The sequence below is a fragment of the Lonchura striata genome, chromosome 2 (genome assembly GCF_050655825.1).
Source record: "Lonchura striata isolate lonStrDom1 chromosome 2, ASM5065582v1, whole genome shotgun sequence".
Taxonomy (NCBI): Eukaryota; Metazoa; Chordata; class Aves; order Passeriformes; family Estrildidae; genus Lonchura; species Lonchura striata.
In genome coordinates, this window is record NC_140704.1 from 99,632,902 (window position 1) to 99,650,911 (window position 18,010).

At 38.5% G+C, this 18,010-nt stretch overlaps 1 long non-coding RNA gene across 1 annotated transcript in view; it reads left to right on the forward strand.

Annotated features, from left to right (window-relative positions):
• LOC146768350 (uncharacterized) overlaps positions 1-16,140 on the forward strand; it is a 29,142-nt gene extending 13,002 nt beyond the window's left edge. The window contains exon 2 of the long non-coding RNA XR_014952835.1: positions 1,853-16,140. This is a non-coding gene — a long non-coding RNA (uncharacterized LOC146768350). The remainder of the gene's footprint in view (positions 1-1,852) is intronic.
• The last annotated feature ends 1,870 nt before the right edge of the window (positions 16,141-18,010 follow it).

The following is an 18,010-nucleotide window of genomic DNA, read 5'->3' on the forward strand; positions in this document are numbered from 1 at the left end:
TTGGTGTGTGTAGGAAGACTATTTAGTCCCTTGTTCTGAGGTAAAAACAGTCCATTTGTAATGTTGATCTTGAGGAAAAGGGATGTTGCCTTCCTGAAGAGGGCCAGTAATTGATCTAACTTTGTATTTTGCTTGGATCAGTGGCCAAAACAACAGAGGAGGATGCAACCCTTTTGAAATTTGAGCTGTTATGGATGTCCTGAACTAGCTTCTCTTTGCATCTGTATATGAGTGTTATGTTTTTTCACTTTAACATGAGCAAAGTTCTGGTCCCTGTGATCAGCTGCTGGTATGGATGTTTTGTGGGAAAGGGAGGAAAGTATTCACAAAGATTTCTCTGGGTACCTAGCAAGGAAGCAGTGCAGCACACTGACCTTCAGAGTCCAGCATTTCCTGTGTGCCAGCAAAAAGCTGTGTGATCTTTCTGGGTGCTGTGACTGTTCTCCCTGCACACTGTTGTGCTACAGTTCAACTGTTCAGTGTCTTGTCTTGTGGTGTGTTCTGACCCAGACTACTCCAGGCCAAGGGCTTGGCCAGAGTACAGGGTACCTCTTCTCTGTGCTTCTCATCATAAGAAAAATGAGGCTGAAAGGTGAGGGAGAATTGAACTCTTTCCGCCCCAGTCTGTTCTGTTACAGAACAGTACAGTTCCAGTGTGGATCATTACTCTAAGCTCAAAACGTTTCTAGGTCCCTCATTTTAGATACAGGAAAGTGTCTTTGTGCATTTGACAGAGCCATTTTGTGTTAATTTAATCTGCCTAAGAGTGCTTCTAGTTAGGAGTTAGAGAAGAATACCAAAGGTGTTGAATATGACCATGTGTTTCACTGAATTGACAGATCCTTATCTCTTTCTAGTATCAAAAAATGCAATGGTTCTGTTGATGCTGTCCAGCTGAACTGTGTCTTTTGCTCTCTTGAAATTAGAAACCAAGCTCTTAGATACATACAAGATGTATGATTGCTTTCTAATAATGTATGCTAATTTCTATATGAGTTTCTTTATTTTGAGAAGCTTTACTTTGTTTCTGAAGCTGTTCCTTTTGAACTAATGTCCCTTCCAAGTAGAAGTGATGGGATCTTGTGATGTGTCAAAGAGAAGCAGGCAGAGAACTGGTATAATGTCTTGGTTTCTTTCTTTCCAATAGAGAATGACAGGGTCGCTACTGCCAAGAGTGTGGGAGGACTTTGAGCCCAGTAAAATATAGGCAAGGACAGATATGGGTGTAAATGTCCTGATAAAAATGAAAGAAGCAGCTTACTGTGTTCAGCGACTCTTCCTGAAGATGAACTGCATATTTTTTGCTGCTCTTGTTGCTATACACTTTAAGACAGATGGATTTTAAACTCTTTCTTTTTAGAATCAGCAAGGTAGAGGGAAATAGAGTTTTTTTTTGGGGGAAAGCCTACCAGTGATCTGTTTCTACTGCAAACCCACAACCATTACTTACTGGTGCTGCTGATACCATGTATGTACAGGCTGATGTTTGTCAGCTCCATGGTACAGTAAGGACCTATTTGCTTGCTTTTATTTTGTCTGATTTGGTATGCATGTGAGTTATAAGCTTTAAATGCAAGAAAAAGTGAAATAAGAGTGATAATATTTTCCAATAACCATTGGAATAACCATCCAATTCTTATTACTTTCCTTTTTTTTTTTTTCTTTCTTTCTTTATTTGTTGTTGGGGGTGAGGGCTAGGCTTAAGGAAGCACTATTTCAATAGTTGAACGACGTGATTTCCATTTCCTTTCATTTGGGTAGCCTTTTTCAGTTGAGGTGAGAGCACACTAACAGCTGATTGAAGCCTGAAAATGGATTTCCTTTTCCTTATTGCCTTTTATGGTCCTCACAGGAACGGTCTGCGATCTTTGAAGGGCTGTTTCCCGGCTGGGAGCCGCTGGAATATCGGAATCGGCGTTGTGGGGGAAGCCCATTGGCAGCAGTTATGGGATCGGCCGGCAGATGGCGCGGTCAGGAAAAACGATCCCGCCGAGACCTCGGCTGGAACGAGGAGATTTTGGGGTTTGTGACGAGATTTTGGGATTTGTGACTTCCAGCAAGGTCCTCGGCTCCCGAGACTAATTACCTGCTCGGTGTGATTTGATATTTTCTTCTGTGAAAAGAAAATATCGTGTTGCAGCCTGGTAATCTCAGCCGTGGAATTTAGAGCCAGCTATAACTGCTATAATGCTCAGAACGATGAGTTTGGGAGGAAATATGCAGCTATTCTGCTCAATGGTTGAATATGCTGCTAGATTAAATCCTGTCTACCCTATAGAGTGCAGACTTATACTATGACAAATCTACTTTCATGCTTGGCCAAAACATTTTGGAGCTTTTAAAGATAACCTGCAGCTGGACCTTTTGACACATCAGTGTGTTCCAACTCTGTTGTCTTTTAAACCGGAGGTCGTCATCCTTTAAGGACTAAGAGTCTCTGGTTAATCTGAATTTTGTCTGAGAAATGTTATTTTCCTTGGGGTACTGTGAATAATTGCTCTGAAAATGTTCTTCAGCATGGCTAAATTGATAAGTTGCAGATTTTTAATGCAGCTTTTAGGTGCTGTGTTTGGAAACATTTGGTGTGAAGGATCAGCTACTGCAGTATGTTTCAAAAATATTAGGGGGCACTATGAAGAGAAAATTCTTGGTTAGTTTTCTAGAATCTGAGAGAATCTGTTGGTAAAGAGCATTATTAATCTGAAGTTATTGGAAGGATTTGGTTTGAAGTTTTAAAATGACATAAAGGCAGAATGTATACCTCTGAGTTGGTATAAAACTGAAAGTATAGTTATTTGCTATGAATTGACTATTTATTCAAATGGTTATGCACTCAAATTAATGTTTTTGTGATTACACAATGAAAAATTCCACAGTATTTGAGAAATTCAAGGAAATATTTTATGATGACCTGCATCAGTTCTTTAGCCTGTGAAGCATGCTATTGGCCATGGAACAATCAAAGGAAAACCATTTTTTGGTTCTTGAGCACAATCTAAAAATTATAAAGCTGGGATCAATAGCTGTCCAAGTAATGTGATTTTTGTTTGTTTGAATAATTTTGTGGGTAATGTTGACTACATACTTTGGAAGGGCTGTTGACAAGGCAGGAGAAGACTGAAGTAGAAGGGAATGGCAAAGCATAAAGTGAGATGAATTTTTGTAGAGTTTGGCTAAAAAAATGTGTTCAACAGTCTTCATGGTTGCTTAAATTTCTCAACACTAAGGCAAATATTTTCAAAAGCAATTATGACAGTTGTATACATCAATTTTATGTAGCAGGGCAGCTGTATTACACTCTTTACTCTCTGTAAATGCTCAATTACTGTTTTGCCTATTATAAAAAAAAGATCTATTCTTTCAAGATAATTCTAATTGAGCATCTGAAAATTAAGCCACTCAGTACACTAGTAAAATCTGGCGAATTAGGCCAAGCTTGGGAAATAAGCTGATGTTGATCATTTTAGCACAAAGTGAATAGGAATAAAGTTCTTGTAAAACTACTGATCCAGGGTTTGCTTTTTTGTTGTTTTCTTGTTTTTTAGAAAATTTAACTGCTTTAGAAGGCTCAATCCACTTTTTGACCCAGTCACACTGTCAGAGATTTGTTCAAACTAGAAAGCTTTTAATGCTTCCTCTGCATGGAATTGTCTCTCACAGATCTCCAGTTTATGAATGCTGTGTTTAAAGTCCAAGAAGCGCACCAAGTTCTGCTGTTGTTTTACCTCTGAAATAACCTTGCTTCCAGGATTCCTGGTCCTCTGCTGCCAGCAGAGAACACTATATACTCCCCAAGACTTTCCTAACTGTGGATTGCAAGTTGCTAGCTAAAAACTTGCACTGGTGTGCTGACACTGTGAATCCTGGTACGTGACACCCAAAATGACGGGAATTGCCTGTTTCCCCAGGAAGTGTTGCCTCTTCTTACACTTTGTGTTTCACTGTAAATGCCATTTGCTTGGTGTTGTGAGGCTGGGAGTGAATCACAGATGCTCTGTTTGTCAGCAGGTTATGAACTTGATGTTCTTGGAGAATTTAAGGACTTTCTAAACAAAGAGCGTGTTATTTCTTTGCAAATATTACTTTGTCATTGTTCCAAAGATGGCAAGAAACTGTGTTTTTAATCTTCAGCCTTCTCAGCTCTTCACAAGAAGTAGATGTGCTGTTAATATCACACAGCTCCTTTAATTAGGTAATTAGCACTGGAATGACAATGCTAAGAAATCAGGAATGGGAAAAATAATTGACTTTCCAGGCCTTAACTGTCTATCTGTTACTACAGTAATCTTTTAGCCTCTTTCCTTTATGAACTAATATCCTCAGTGGTACTGTCATGTCTATAACTTTATTCCCATCAATGAAGCTGCACAGACTAATAGATCTGTCCCAGGTAAGCAGTTTTCACTCTGCAGAACATAGATGCTTTGCCTACTCAATGGTCCGTGTCAGCTATTAAGTACTGACAATGGGCTTCCCTGAACAGCCTTTTAGCAAACAGCCTATTTCAGTGAGCTTCCCTGGTGCTACAGGAATGATGAAAGGTGGGGTTTTTTTGGTTGCTGGTTGGAGTTCTTGATAATTTAATATTCAGTATCAATGCAGACAATAGTTGTATCTTTATGGTAAGTGTATTGGGTCAAAAATACCTCCTTACTCAACATGGCTTTTTAAAAATTGGTGCACAAAATGCAAGCTGCTTTTAACAGTTCATCCTTCTGGTCACTGAACACATTTATTAATCATTCAGTACATTTTGCTGTTTTGATAGCTGAGAAAACCTTTGATGATGCATTGTTTGAGTGCATTGGTTTGGCTTGGGTTTTGTTTTTAGCTTTTTTTCCTTTGTTTTCCAAAGGGAAAAATGGTAAAATATAGGATTTTTCTTTATGCAATGTTTTCTTTGACTTTCTCCAGCCTGCTGTTACTAAGATGATTAATTGCTCATGCTGGAAGATAGGACTCTTTTCAGAGTCTTCTTTATCTGATAGAGTCTAAATTCATTGGGGGTGGGGAGAGGAAAATATATTGGTTTTGGATTACAAATAGTTTGTGCATTTTAGAAGTAAAGTTTGAAGGAACCCCAGCGTTTCTGAGAGAGGCATGAGAGAGAAAGAAAGGCAGCTCCATGAAGTAAATCATGTTTGTTTTTTAGGAGCTGTTGGACTACTTGGCAATGGGAAGAGTTAATTCTGTATGTGTCCAGGAGACTTAATAATGCATTTATAGTAGTAGCATTCATCTGCAAACTAAGTCTCTGGACTGCTTGCATGACAGCTTGTGCAAAGTCATTCACTGTAGTGTGAGGTCATGTCTTCAGAATCATCATCTCCAGGGAAAACTATCTCAGTCTGTCTCACTGGAGAAGTGTGCTCATTGTCAGAATTCTGGGATGGAGGATGGATGGTCATCCTGTGGACCCAGATGGCTCCTTGGAGTCTCCTGAGAATGGGGTCACTCTGTGTGGATGTTTGCTACATACCTCAGGAGAGATGCTGGATGGTGGCAGAGCCTGAAGGAGGAGCTGGGGAGATGCTGCTTAGGATCCAGAGCTCTGGGTGGATTTTCTCAGAGTACTTACCCAGGATGAAGGTCCCTGCTGATCCTGGTGAGAGGTACAGATAGCCTTGGGAAGGTGACAGCAGAAAAACACGTTTTCACTTGCCGTGCTCTCTCCTGAGCTCAGATGCTATCTTGTATAACTAGGGCTATTTGCTGAGGATTTCCTTTAGTCCAGGGTTACATGGACAGCAAAATCTCTGTAAGAACATAATGACTTGTATGGCAATAGTCACAAGTAAGGGATCCAAAGTGATTTCTGACCTGCTAGAGACAAGAGTCTCTGTGGTAAGCTCTGTGCAAGGATGGCCTGTGTGGATCCCCTGCTTTCTCTCTCTGTATTTCACTGTGTGTGCCCTTCTGCAGGGAGTGTTGGCTGATGGGCTGGCCTGGCATAGGCTGACTTGGAACAGCTGCTTCTTCTGTGGCATACAATGAGGAGAGATCCATTCTCTTTAGCAGCTGTGAGAGTGCCCCTTTGGTGGTGCTGACAAAAGGTCATCTGCAGCCCCACCTATGTAGGAAGATTTCCACTGGTTTGGTTCTTCTCCAAAGCTGGTCCCGCTTTCTGTTTTTGCTGCAATGATATCTAAATTCCACTGAGGAGAGCTACAGTGTCCTAAGTGTGCATCTCTAAGCTCTTGTGACAATCCAAGCCTCTTGTTTTGTTGCATGTAGTGGTGTTAGGGCTGATCTAAATCTGAGTGGCTTGGCTGGCTGTAGAATTTTTGACTGGGATGGGGAAAATGAAGGAAAATCTTGTGAGATGGGAAAATCACTTCCTTTTGTCTCTTTCTCTCTCTTTCCCTACCAACTTTATGAAATAAGTTATAGCTTTCAGATCTGAGTATTTTCAAATGATATTGCCTCCTATGATTGCTTTCTGTAAATGAAAAGTAAGCCCAAGAATTTGAAGTCCTTCTAGAGTAAGTAGATTTTGTGTTTTTCCTTGAACCAAGTTTTGTGCATAGATTTTGGTATTTTAGCAGAACTATTTCTATACCAAATTTTCTACTCCTGCTTGTCTTCCTTATCACCACCCCAAACTGCTCCTCCCACTCCAGATAGAACTTAAGAGGGGGCTGGAGTGCCAGAAGTATCAGACTGATCTCTTAGTCACCTCAGAAAGTTCTGTTTTTTCAGTGAATAAGTTAGAGAATAAAGGAGCAGCACTGTAGGAGAAAAAGAATTTGGGCTGTTTTGAAATGGAAAATACCTGTCACCTCTATCAGCTCTTCTCTTCAGCCTCCAGAAATGCAAGCGTTAATCCTGTCCCAGAATATCACTGGATAGTCTAACTCTGAAACCCCCATTTCTGTTAGGACTTTGCTGCCTTCCTCTCAGTATCATTCATACTGTATAATTATATTCTGAATTATGTGAAATGATTACTTTCTGTAAGTGGGTTGAGCTAGCCATTTGGTACATACTGCTCTAGATATAAATAATCCATCTTTGAAACAGGCTAGATGGTCTCTGGAAACTTTTCTAGCACTTTGTTTCTGTAGTGGGCATGAGAAAACACTGTCAGGTTTTTGTTTACACAATGTAGTTCATAGGTTTTTCTTTTGAAGAAAAAGACAGCTTGTTTTTGATGTCAGTTTCTTCTGCCCAAAACTTGCTGATTGCTATGACCTTACATTGTCCACGTAAGAGGAAAAATTTTTGCTTCCTGCTATAACTGACTAATGGATGATGTGCCAAAGAAAAGTAAAAATCTAGTGTGAAAGTTACATGAGAGTAATGTATATCTTTATCTAAAGAGGTCTTAAAAATATATAGTTTATTCAGGAGAGTTTTGGATGGGATATTGGTCAGGCATTGGAATGGTGGAATCATCTGGAAGTGTTTCAATAACATCTAGGTGTGGTACTTGGGGACATAGTTTAGTGGTGGGCTTGGTAGTGCTGAGTTAACTGGTTGACTCAATGAGCCTAAAGGTCTTTTACAACTGTAATGATTCTGTGATTTTATGAATATTTTACATAGTGTGTTTACAGCAACTTTGGAGTAAGAGGCTGTGTTACAGTAAGGTAACTGGGCCATTTGTTATGGTTACAGAACAGATTTATCAGAACAACAGTTACATCTGGGGATGAACAAGAAACAGGAATAGCACAAATAACATACTGTTATTGAAGCATATTGCAATGCTTTAATAATAATCTGGATAACAAAAAGTTGAAATACTATACTCCATTAGCTTTTTCTCTTAGGTTGAGTAATTTGATCAGAGAAGTCAATGGCACCTTGTACACCAGAGAAAATCTAGGAGCATCACTGTCTAAAGAGCCCAGCTGGAAAGTGACATGATGGCTCATGTCACCCTGCCAGTGATGCCTCCTTGTCATCAGAATTGTCATCAATGCTGCTGTTCTTTCAGGTAGTTGTACTTGACTATTCACCAGATTTTGTCCTGCTTACTTACAAAATGTGTCCACCACAGCTTTAGGTGGTAGCTCGAAGAGCTGCAGCTCTTTAGTGTTGGGAGCAGTAATGTGGTGACATAAACAGCAATGAATCCTTCTAGGGTGATAGAAGATCTGCGACTAAGCCATAAGTGGTTTTTTTAGTAGTTTTAGTTTTAAAGTTTACATAAATACCTTTTTCTTTAACATGTACAAAACTGAGTTGGGTGTTTCAAGAAAACTACCTAACTCTAAATTCCTTCTTGTATTTCTTATTTCCAGTTGGGCCAGAAAAATAGAGCCTGTGTTATGACTCTATAATATAAAAAATTTAGAAGGAATGTAAAATAGAGTTCCTATCTATTTTTCTTTTCCCCTTGTGTTTTTTTTTTGGGTTTGTTTTTTTTTTTTTTGTGCCTTTGTTTTTTGTTGCATCTTCAACACTGGGAAAAGTATTAGAGTAATGCTTCACTCTGTCTTGGACTTTATCCATTACAAAAGACAGTCACTTTTTCTGGTTGTTGGATTTTTTGTTGTTTTGTCTATTTGTTTAGGTTTTTTAGTCCTAAAGTACCTGGTTTTTCTCTTTCCCTCTCAGCGGATAATTTTAATTATTAAAACAAAATATGTATGCTTTTAATCTCAAGTGCCCTCTAGATATTGTTTAATGACCTTTAAGTTGATTCTGGAAAAAAGTTATTTCATGATGGTGAAGATGCAAGTTTTGGGATCCTTAACCTCTTGTCTAGAACTGTTTGTGGAAGAGCACCCTTCTTATTTGCTGGATTGGAAGGATTCTGAATTTGTAGTGTGACTGTACTTGGACTCGTTGGCACTGTTGTAAAAATGAGTTAGATGGTGCCTAGAGTGTATATAGGAGTTTAACTGTGTAATATTTTAACCTACAGTGAAGGTAGGAAAATAAGAAAAGTTGGGCTATTAGCTTTATACCGAGTACAGAACATGTTATGTTTTAATGAGTTATCTGGGGCATAAAAGGGAACAAGCACAGAATCAAAGTAGCAAGATTTTATCATTGTTGCAGGAAATAAGAGCAATATTATGTTATTTTATCTTAAGGATGGCAGGATGTTATTTTAATATTATTGGAAGGTGAAACAATGTTTCCATGTTGGAAAATGTAGTAATGTTTGAGGTTTTGTAGTAAATGCTGATCTTCTGTTGGGAGAAGAAATACTTCTGTTGGGAAAGATAAGTGTACATGAGCAAATGTGATCAAAGTTATGTGATCTTATGCTTGCAAAATAAAACCATGATGAAAGCCCTGGCCTTGGCTATTTTGTGCTTAGAGCATGTCATTAATCATATCTTTTACTTTTAATTTAAGTTTTAACTTCTTTGTTGTTGTGTAAGATGTGTAGCAGTTTCTAATTGGATAGTATTCATTATTATTTGGAAAAGGTGGGACAGATGAGAAGCTATGGACTCAGAATTGATAAAACTTGTCTAACCAGCAATGCAGTTAAAATGACTTTTTTGAGATTACCTCAGTTTTGCAGCAATGCTTTACAGATTACTCTTCTCTGCCTTGTATTGACAGGTCAAGAGAGAGGACATAGTCAAGATACAACTTCAAGTATAAGAGTAGAGACATCTTGTCTATTTTTTCTGTGAAATCTCTTTAAGTGTGGCATTTGCTTCCCATTTAAGTAAAATCTAAACCAACCTGCAAATTTGCAGAGTGTGCAGCAGAGTGTCTCTTGACAGGAAACTTGAAGGAAGTGATAAACTGGCAGATAAAAAAAAAAAAAAAGTTAGTTTTGGCTGCAATATACTTGGAAATTACTTCAACAAGAATTCCTGACGTTTTTTCCCCCCTATCTCCTACCTGCTAATATGTATATGCCATCTGTCAGAATTCTGCCAATCAGCTGACATGGTTAGACATTTTTCTGTCTCTGCTGGAGAAATGTCTTTTTCCCTCTGGCTCATAAAAGCCTGAAAAGGAAATGTCTGATGACAAAAAGACAAAACTTGGTAACTCATTAATAGGCCATATAGAAAGAAATGGATTCCTTTTTGTAGCGTTTAAAGTTGTGATTTGATTCAGAAATATAGGCTTCCCCTTAAGCTATTTTTCTTAATTTGTGTTTTTCTTTACACTCCAGCCCCCCGCCCCATGGTGCTTGTTTGTTTTATTTGAGTTTTAAAATAAATGCAGTACAGAAAGCCCCCAGGTGTAATGATGAGTATTTAATATTGTGATTCTGACAGCTACACGGTTTAGGCCTTATCTGTAACCAAGTTGGCTTTTCTCCAAGATGGGCACATCTGATAAGGGGTCTGATATCAGGTGTTTGCTCTGAAGCCAGGACTGAAATCTTAAAAAGCTGTGGTGGTGTGGTTTTTTTTTTTTTTTGGTTTGGTTTTTTTTTGTTTTGTTTTGTTTTTGTTTTTTTTCTTTTTAATATATTTTCTTTCTCTCCCTACTAACAGACTGGTGATCTTTCCAGATTTTATTCTCTTGAGGTTTGAGAAGCTTCTTTACCTGAAGCTCGCTGCAAACATTGCACATCCAGTGAACACAAAAAGCCCTACTTGACCAATTGTAAATAAGCAATACAGTCTACTTGGTCATGGGTAAATATTTCACAGATCTGTGTGCATAAATAAATAAATAAAAGGCCATTGTTTAATTAGTTTCCAATGAGATATGAAAAGACATCAGACCATTTCTATCACTGAAGAGACTGAACTGTCTCTGTTCAACCATTGGTTAAAGTCTGGTCATGTTTGTGCCTTGATATTTGTTTTAGTAATGCTCTGTCTCAGTGAATACATATTTGGTGTCCTGCAGAAAGCAGCTTAAATTGTGTGCAGAGAGGTACAGTCCAAGGCTCCTGATGGAGCACTTAAGGATTCAAGAGATTTGCATTCTGAATAAGAAGATCCTCAGTTCTGTGTAAAAACTGATATCCTGGTACACTTGGCTACTGCACAGATTACCAGTGTTGGTTGGCATCGGTTGTTTCTTTTTGTTTCTTTGCCTTGTTGGGTCCAGTGGTAGAATAAAATATTTTGGTAGCTGAATGGATAACTATATTTAAAATAGCAAATACTTAGCAATAGAGTGTTTTAAAAAGCAAAACACCAGCATCAGTGTCCTGGCCATACACCCCTCAATAATAATGGACAAAACACCAAAATTCAGAAGTAAAACTCTGCCATAGATAAGAAAAAATTGTAGTTAAGCAAACATTGTGCTGTTTGATGCAAGAACAGAAATGTGTCAGCTTTTGCTAACCCCAGTGTGTAAGTGGGAGTGTAGTTGCCTGACAGTCTTGTCATGGTATTCCCCAATTAAGTGCTCCCATCACAACCACACTGCTGCTTGTTCCCTCCACTTTTGCCCTCCCCTTCCCCACTTTGATGGAGAGCAGATTTGGAGGCCCAAAGGCAAAGATCATTGGTTGAGATAAGAACAATTTACTGAAAACAGCAACGGGACAAGAAAATAAGCAGTAACAGCAACAATACTAATGACAAAGGGTGCGAGAAAAGAAACAATTCACATGGAAACACAACCAGAAATGGACAGCTCCCAGTGCTGGGGAAGGAAGCACTTCTCCCTGGAAGAGAGTCTTTTTCATGTGCCCTGGCAGTGATGTGAGGTGGTACAGAATAATCTCCGTGTCCTGGCCATGCCCCCTCCTGGATACTGAAAAAATTAACCCTGTCCTGGCTGGAACCAGGACATCTGCCCATAGAAAGTCTGTCATAATTAAGTTGTTGCAGACAACTGTGCAAGTCTTACACCAGATTTAAGAGCAGCTATTTTCTGCCTTTCTTTTTTTGTGTTGTTTTTGGTGCAGACACTGCAGAAGCTGCTTTGGACCCTTTCCAAAAAGTTATTGAAATCAGTCTTCAGTAACTGTATTGGTTTTTACTGTGCACCAAGGTTACTGAGCTGCATGAGCAGACAGCTGTGTTAAAAACAGGATTTAGGATTTTAGAAGGTGTCTTTTTACAGTTGGACTAAATAAGGTGTATAAAAGCATGCATACATCTAGTATTTACTACTTTTATCCTAATCTTCTGCCTCTTTTTCTCTCCAGCTATGGTCCTGCTGGTCAGTTTTGAAATCAGTAGCAGCTCTCCAACATTTATCATGTCGAACCTCTGAAGAGAAGAGAGGTATTGGGTGCCCCACAGTTGCTGGCACTGCTAATTAGAAATACAAGTACATGTCTTTTGAGCAGGGTGGTATGTTGTACTTCTATACAAAGGAGGTGGTAATTTTTGATGAAGTTGCTTGGTATTTTCCCGATGAAGTATTGTTCTCAGCAGAAACAAAATCCATATGTCAAAAATGGACTTCTTTCTGTCTAAAGCTTCAAGACAGTCATGTTTGAACTAAACTTGTTCACCTTTTGTGTGAAATAGAATTTTAAAAGGACATGCAGGTGCAAAGGCTGCTTTTACTATACCCACCATGGCATTCTATCCACCATAGTGTGAGGCCTGGATTCAACCTGTCCCCTACCTACATTAGACCAGTCACCAGAACCAGATGAGTTAAGACACTAAGACATTATTTGCTTTGGGGTAGATCTCTTATTTCTTCTCTTGAAACATGTTATTTCATGTTCACACTGACACAGACCTTCAGTAATTCAGCCTAGGTGGATGTGGGAAGGGAGGGGTAGAATTAATTTTGTCATGCCTATCTTTGCTTTGTTTTAGGAGTAGATCTTGGATGTCTAGAACAATAGTGTCAGTATACTTTTATGAATCCCAGGTAGCTGTAGGAAAGGCACTTTTTGCAGAGTTCTTTAGACTGAGATATGCTTTTAATTTACTTACATTAGAATATGTGATGGAGAAAGACAATATTTTAGAGAAAAGAGCTTGCAACTAGGGTGAGCATTTTTAAAAAATGAAGTATCATAGTAAGTACCTGGAGGAGGACTTGGGAACTCTCAGCCTGTGAAGAACATATGACCTACACTTCATTTGTTATGACAAAAAGTTAAATGCTTATTTTATTACTTGTGTTTTTTTGTTGGTGTTTTTTTTTTTAATATATATACACTATTATTGACTGTTGTTAAAATCAGAATAGCTGGCCAAAGAAGCTTCAAAGCTGTAGTTCCTTCAGCAAGGATAAAGACATAGAACCATTATTGTAGGATTTCTGTAAACTCCATATGAATTTGTGTGGTCTGTTTTATTCCCAGAATTCCCCAGAGGTGACCCCTGCCTTCCTCACAGTATCTTTTCATAAGGGAAACTTTTCTGAATGTACGTAACTGGATAAGTGCCTTCAGCATTAACAAACTTATTAACCACTAATCCAGCACAACAATTCTTAGTGCAGCTGCTGCAGAAATGCACAGTGAGGAAGCACAAAAACTGTGCCTGAAGACAGAAAAATAAATAACTGTAGTGATAATTGCTTCCTGTAGGTACTGCAATGTGGCAGTCATCAGAAACCTATTCACTGCATCTGCCTTTCCCTCTCTCCCTGATGAGTTTCCTTCATCCCCCCCCCATGCTAGCCTGCCTACAACCTTTTAGAGAAGTTCTCTGGATTCTGGCTGGAATGCTAGCAGTAATTAGATAAAACATTGCTGTCAATTTCTGTGAAGAGAAATAAATTTATTACCTTAGTTGAATTCAAGCCAAACTTAGCTTCTTCAATATATAAGTAGTTGGCTGAACAGATAAACAGCTGGCAAAAGTAATTTTGCTTTATCTACCTTCAGAGAGGACAAAAGGTAACAAACCAAAATGACCAAGGAATCGGAAATCTGTCACTTTAACACTGGCTTTTTTAATCATGGTCAGATACTTCACCTTCTGCATAAACTGCTGAGTACTCACTTCTTGTGTCTTACCTTGTCAGGCTGAGGAGCCCTCCCAGAGAAAGGTCACACTTTTAGCTGATGGTAGGTTGCTGCTGGCATGAGTCAGGACAGGATGAAATCCTGATGCATGTATCTTCCAATGTCAGCTGGAATTTTTTGTGGGTGTGCAAGGAGTGGGAGATCAGCACTTCCAAATTAATCCAGTGTGCACTGGGACGTATTGGCCACTTGGATTTGATAAGGTACCCACCTTGTGCCTGAAGCCCGTGGTCTGACTGAGGGTTAGTGGTGGCTTGCAACAATTCTACTTTAAGAGTTGTATAAGAGTTATACAGTGGAATATATAATGCAAAGAAAAAATAAGGAATCAGAAATCAGAGTTTTGAAATTGAGTGAATCATAGGAATTAGGGCAAGCTCAAGTGACTAAGCAAAGCTATTGAATTTGATGCTCCATCAAAATGTAAGAGTGTATTTGGTGTGATTGTGACTCAGCACTTGCTGGTGAGTCATTCCTCATTCCTCATCACTGGGACCTCAGTGCTGTTGGTTTTTGGGCTGAAAAAGAAAAGTCAAGTGGGAAGGGATTTAAACCTACAGAGAAAGTTTAAACTTCATGAATACAAAGGAGAAGGGGGAACTTGTACCCCCAGTTAGATTATTTTTCTTGGGAGACTTTATTTTTAACTTTTGAATCTGTTATTTTCAATGGAATGAGATTAATTTTCCCAGTGTTACTTATAGTGGATGCTTTTTTTTCCAGATCATTCATTTGTGACTACATAAAACTATCAAAGCTTTAAGGCAATGTATTTTGCTTTTCCATGGCTCTTTCACACAGATGAGTTTAAAATATTTCATACCAATAACTCGGTTGTGAGAAGACAATAATAGTAGAGAAGAATTAAAATCAATCAGTGCAAATAGGAGAACAAAAGTCTGAGAATATACAAGTATTTAATGAACTTTGTATGTCTAGTAGAAACTGCAGAACATATCAGCAGTTATAATGTCCTAAGAAGGTGAGAACTTGAGGTGAAAAGCAGTGAAATCCTCACCAGAACTCTGATAGTCTGTGTTCATCCCACTGCAAGTCAGTAATGGAATATCAGTGTAAGAGGTTCTATCATCTCTATAAAGCCAGAACAAGGGTATCCCCCTTCAGCTGCAGTGATGGCCAGGATGACAGTGTTAATCTTTTTGTGAAGCTTCAAACTTAGCTATTAATAGAGATGGGTTTGTTTGTGGGGATGATTGGGTGTATTGGTGTGTTACCCTGTTTTACCAGATATGGAGATCAGGAGGGAAGCCCCTTTTTCCTTTTCTGTTCTATTTGGCAAGTCTGGCAGAGACCATGGGGGAGCTGTAGTTTGTGTTGTAATGTGCAGTATGGGCAGCTGCTTGGGAACACCTGGGGATCCCAATTCACAAGTTCTTTGCACTCCTGCAGGGCCAAGGCACTGGCAGTGTTGTTTTTTTTTCTTCTTCCTGTGTCAAATTGAAGTTGCTTTTTTGGTCCTTTTATTGCAGGTCTCCATATATTATGATCCATTCCTACCCATGTCTATGTTACTAGCTGTTTGTATAGGTTATAAAGAATTTCTAAATGCAGCATTAATTCAAAAAAGTAGCAGAATCTGGGGTGTTTTTCTAAATGCAGCTTTTTAAACCATTTTCTGCAGGTGATGTGCTGCAAAATACCTGCAGTGTCAGATCTTGCTTTTCTTTTTTAATCAAAGGATGTGATAAAATCACTTAATGTGGCGAAGACACTGTCATATGTGCTCATTACTTGTTTTGATCTCCAGACTCTGAGTTTTGCTTTCAAATGTAAGTGCCTCCATGGGATTTGTGAATCTCTGATGGGCAGGTTGTTTGTACATTAGGTACAAAAGCATACCAGTGTTCCCACTAGAAACTTTGACTATCTAGCAATGTTATGTTAAGGAACATAAAAGAAGATGATTAGGGACAGACAAGGTCTAGGAAACACATCTGGAGGATTTAATAAATGAGGAGTAGTTTTAAGGGATATATCATTCTTTCCTTACACACACTCTTTCAGCACTATGGGGAATTATCACTGGTATTTGATTTATGTTTAGAAGTAATATATCTTATGCTCATGCTTTTATTGCATATAGTTGGTACTTTTCCAGATTGTTAAGTAATTATGTTTAAGTGGTGACTGAGCTAATGTGGAGCCTGGCTTAGAGTCTGAAGGAATGGATATATGGCAAAGCCCATAAGACCTGATTCAAAAAGATCTTTTACTTCAAAAAGCCCATAATTAGTTTTATGCAAATTATAGAGGAGGATATCTTGGTAAAGCAGGAAGAAACAAAGGAAGATCCCAAGTTAATTATTCTTTCATCCTTATTTTGTTATAGCACATGAGTCTGGTGATGGCTCTGGCATAAGAATATCTGTGTGCTGGTGTGAGCCCATCTCTGCTACATCCCCACAACATGCTGGTGCCATGCTTTCAGATGAGATCAAGCAATGTAGTACTGGGGGTTCTACTTCAAAATGTTGTCTAAGGATTTAGGTTTTAAGAGCTGTTAAAAGTAACTTTAAATTTCTGTACTTGTAGTGGAAAACAAGTGTCTAAATAACGATTAAGTAGGTTGCTTAATTTCTTTTCCCTCTCAAAATTATAATAACAAAGGACTTTAATTTCATATACTACATACACTTGGGTATTGAGTATCTTGAGTATTTTATGATAGATGAACAGAGAACAGTTCTGATTCTCAGCAGTTTGTACAGATTCTCAGCAGGGGTTACAGATTGTGTCCTTTTTTTTTACATTAGAAAAAGACTGTAATGTTTTGGTGATACTGCATAACAAAATTGCACAGAAATTACCCATTTTCTATTTTGAAGGGCCAAGATTTAATTTCAGCTGCTTTAGCTGAAATTAACTAATCCCACTGTATCTTGGATATCTTTCAGGTGAAAACTTTAACCTGTTTCACTGGAAATGTTCTGATTAGTTCCAGCTTCAGAGTATTTTAAAACCAGAACAAAGCAGCAAACTGCTAGCAAATGTGAGCCAAGAGAAATAAAGTGTGCAAAGGATTAGACCCAAGGACTCTGAGAAGCAGGGCTGTAGTCAGGGCTTAGGCCAGATCTAGCTCAACCTAGAAATCCTGTTGGTTTGAACAAGGTATTTCCCAGTTCTTGGCAGTTGCTTGTCTTGGAACACCCCAAAATCAAAGTGTTGTGGTATTATTTGTTACTCAAAAATTGCTAAATAAAGGACTATTCTGCATGGCTTCTTTACTTTTTATGTGTTTCTGTTTAGATGAAGCTAATCTGAAAACACTTCAGCTGTGCTAGAAAACAAATATGAAGCCAGTTGGCTTAATATGGTTTTATTCAGATTTTAATGGGACAGAAGCTTTTTCACAATTAGATACAAAATATTAAGAAATGTGTATGAGAGAGTGAATTTTCTGGTCAAGTAATGGTTTTGCTCTTCCAAGAGGGACCAGCCTCCAAAGTAACCTTTTCAATATCTGTTTGTTTCTGCTTGCAAAATGATGACTGTTCCTTAGTAAGGAGTCCATGCTCCTGTTTGGGAGGCAGACATTAAGAAAGCAAGTGAAGCCATATTTGCCCTCTCCACCTCATACTTTCGAGCAAATGCTTATAATTTAATTAGTATGGGATTTTAACTATTCTTCACATGAAAGACAAGGGAAGAGTAAGACTGATATTTGATAAATGCACAATTTGGGATTTTTTTGTCTACGGTCTTCTGGTTTGTCTTTGTATCTGCTGCAGATTGTAGGAGTAGGATGGGAGATGCAAGATGTTATTTAGGCTGCAGAAGTTTCAGTTTGAAACTCTTTTCTCTGTCTAGGCAGGAGTAGATATGCTGGAAGAGAATGGGTTATTTTTAGGATTTTTTAAAGGATGAAGAATCTTTTTCACTGGGAAAAGGCCATATAGGTGTTACTTCACCCTTTCTACCATTCACCAGGTGAATCAGAGTCCATTTATGCATTTCTGCATAAACCTGAATTTGTGGTATCTGGGGGCTCTAAGAATAGCTGTGACGTGAATAATATTCTGTGAATGAGTTTTCCTATGGCATTATGCATTTCTTCCTGGAGGAGACCTTGCAACTTTATGGCTTCTGTGGTGTCATCTATTACATTACTGCAGCAATGAATGGATGCAGAAGACAAGTGTCTGTTACTTACCTCTATTC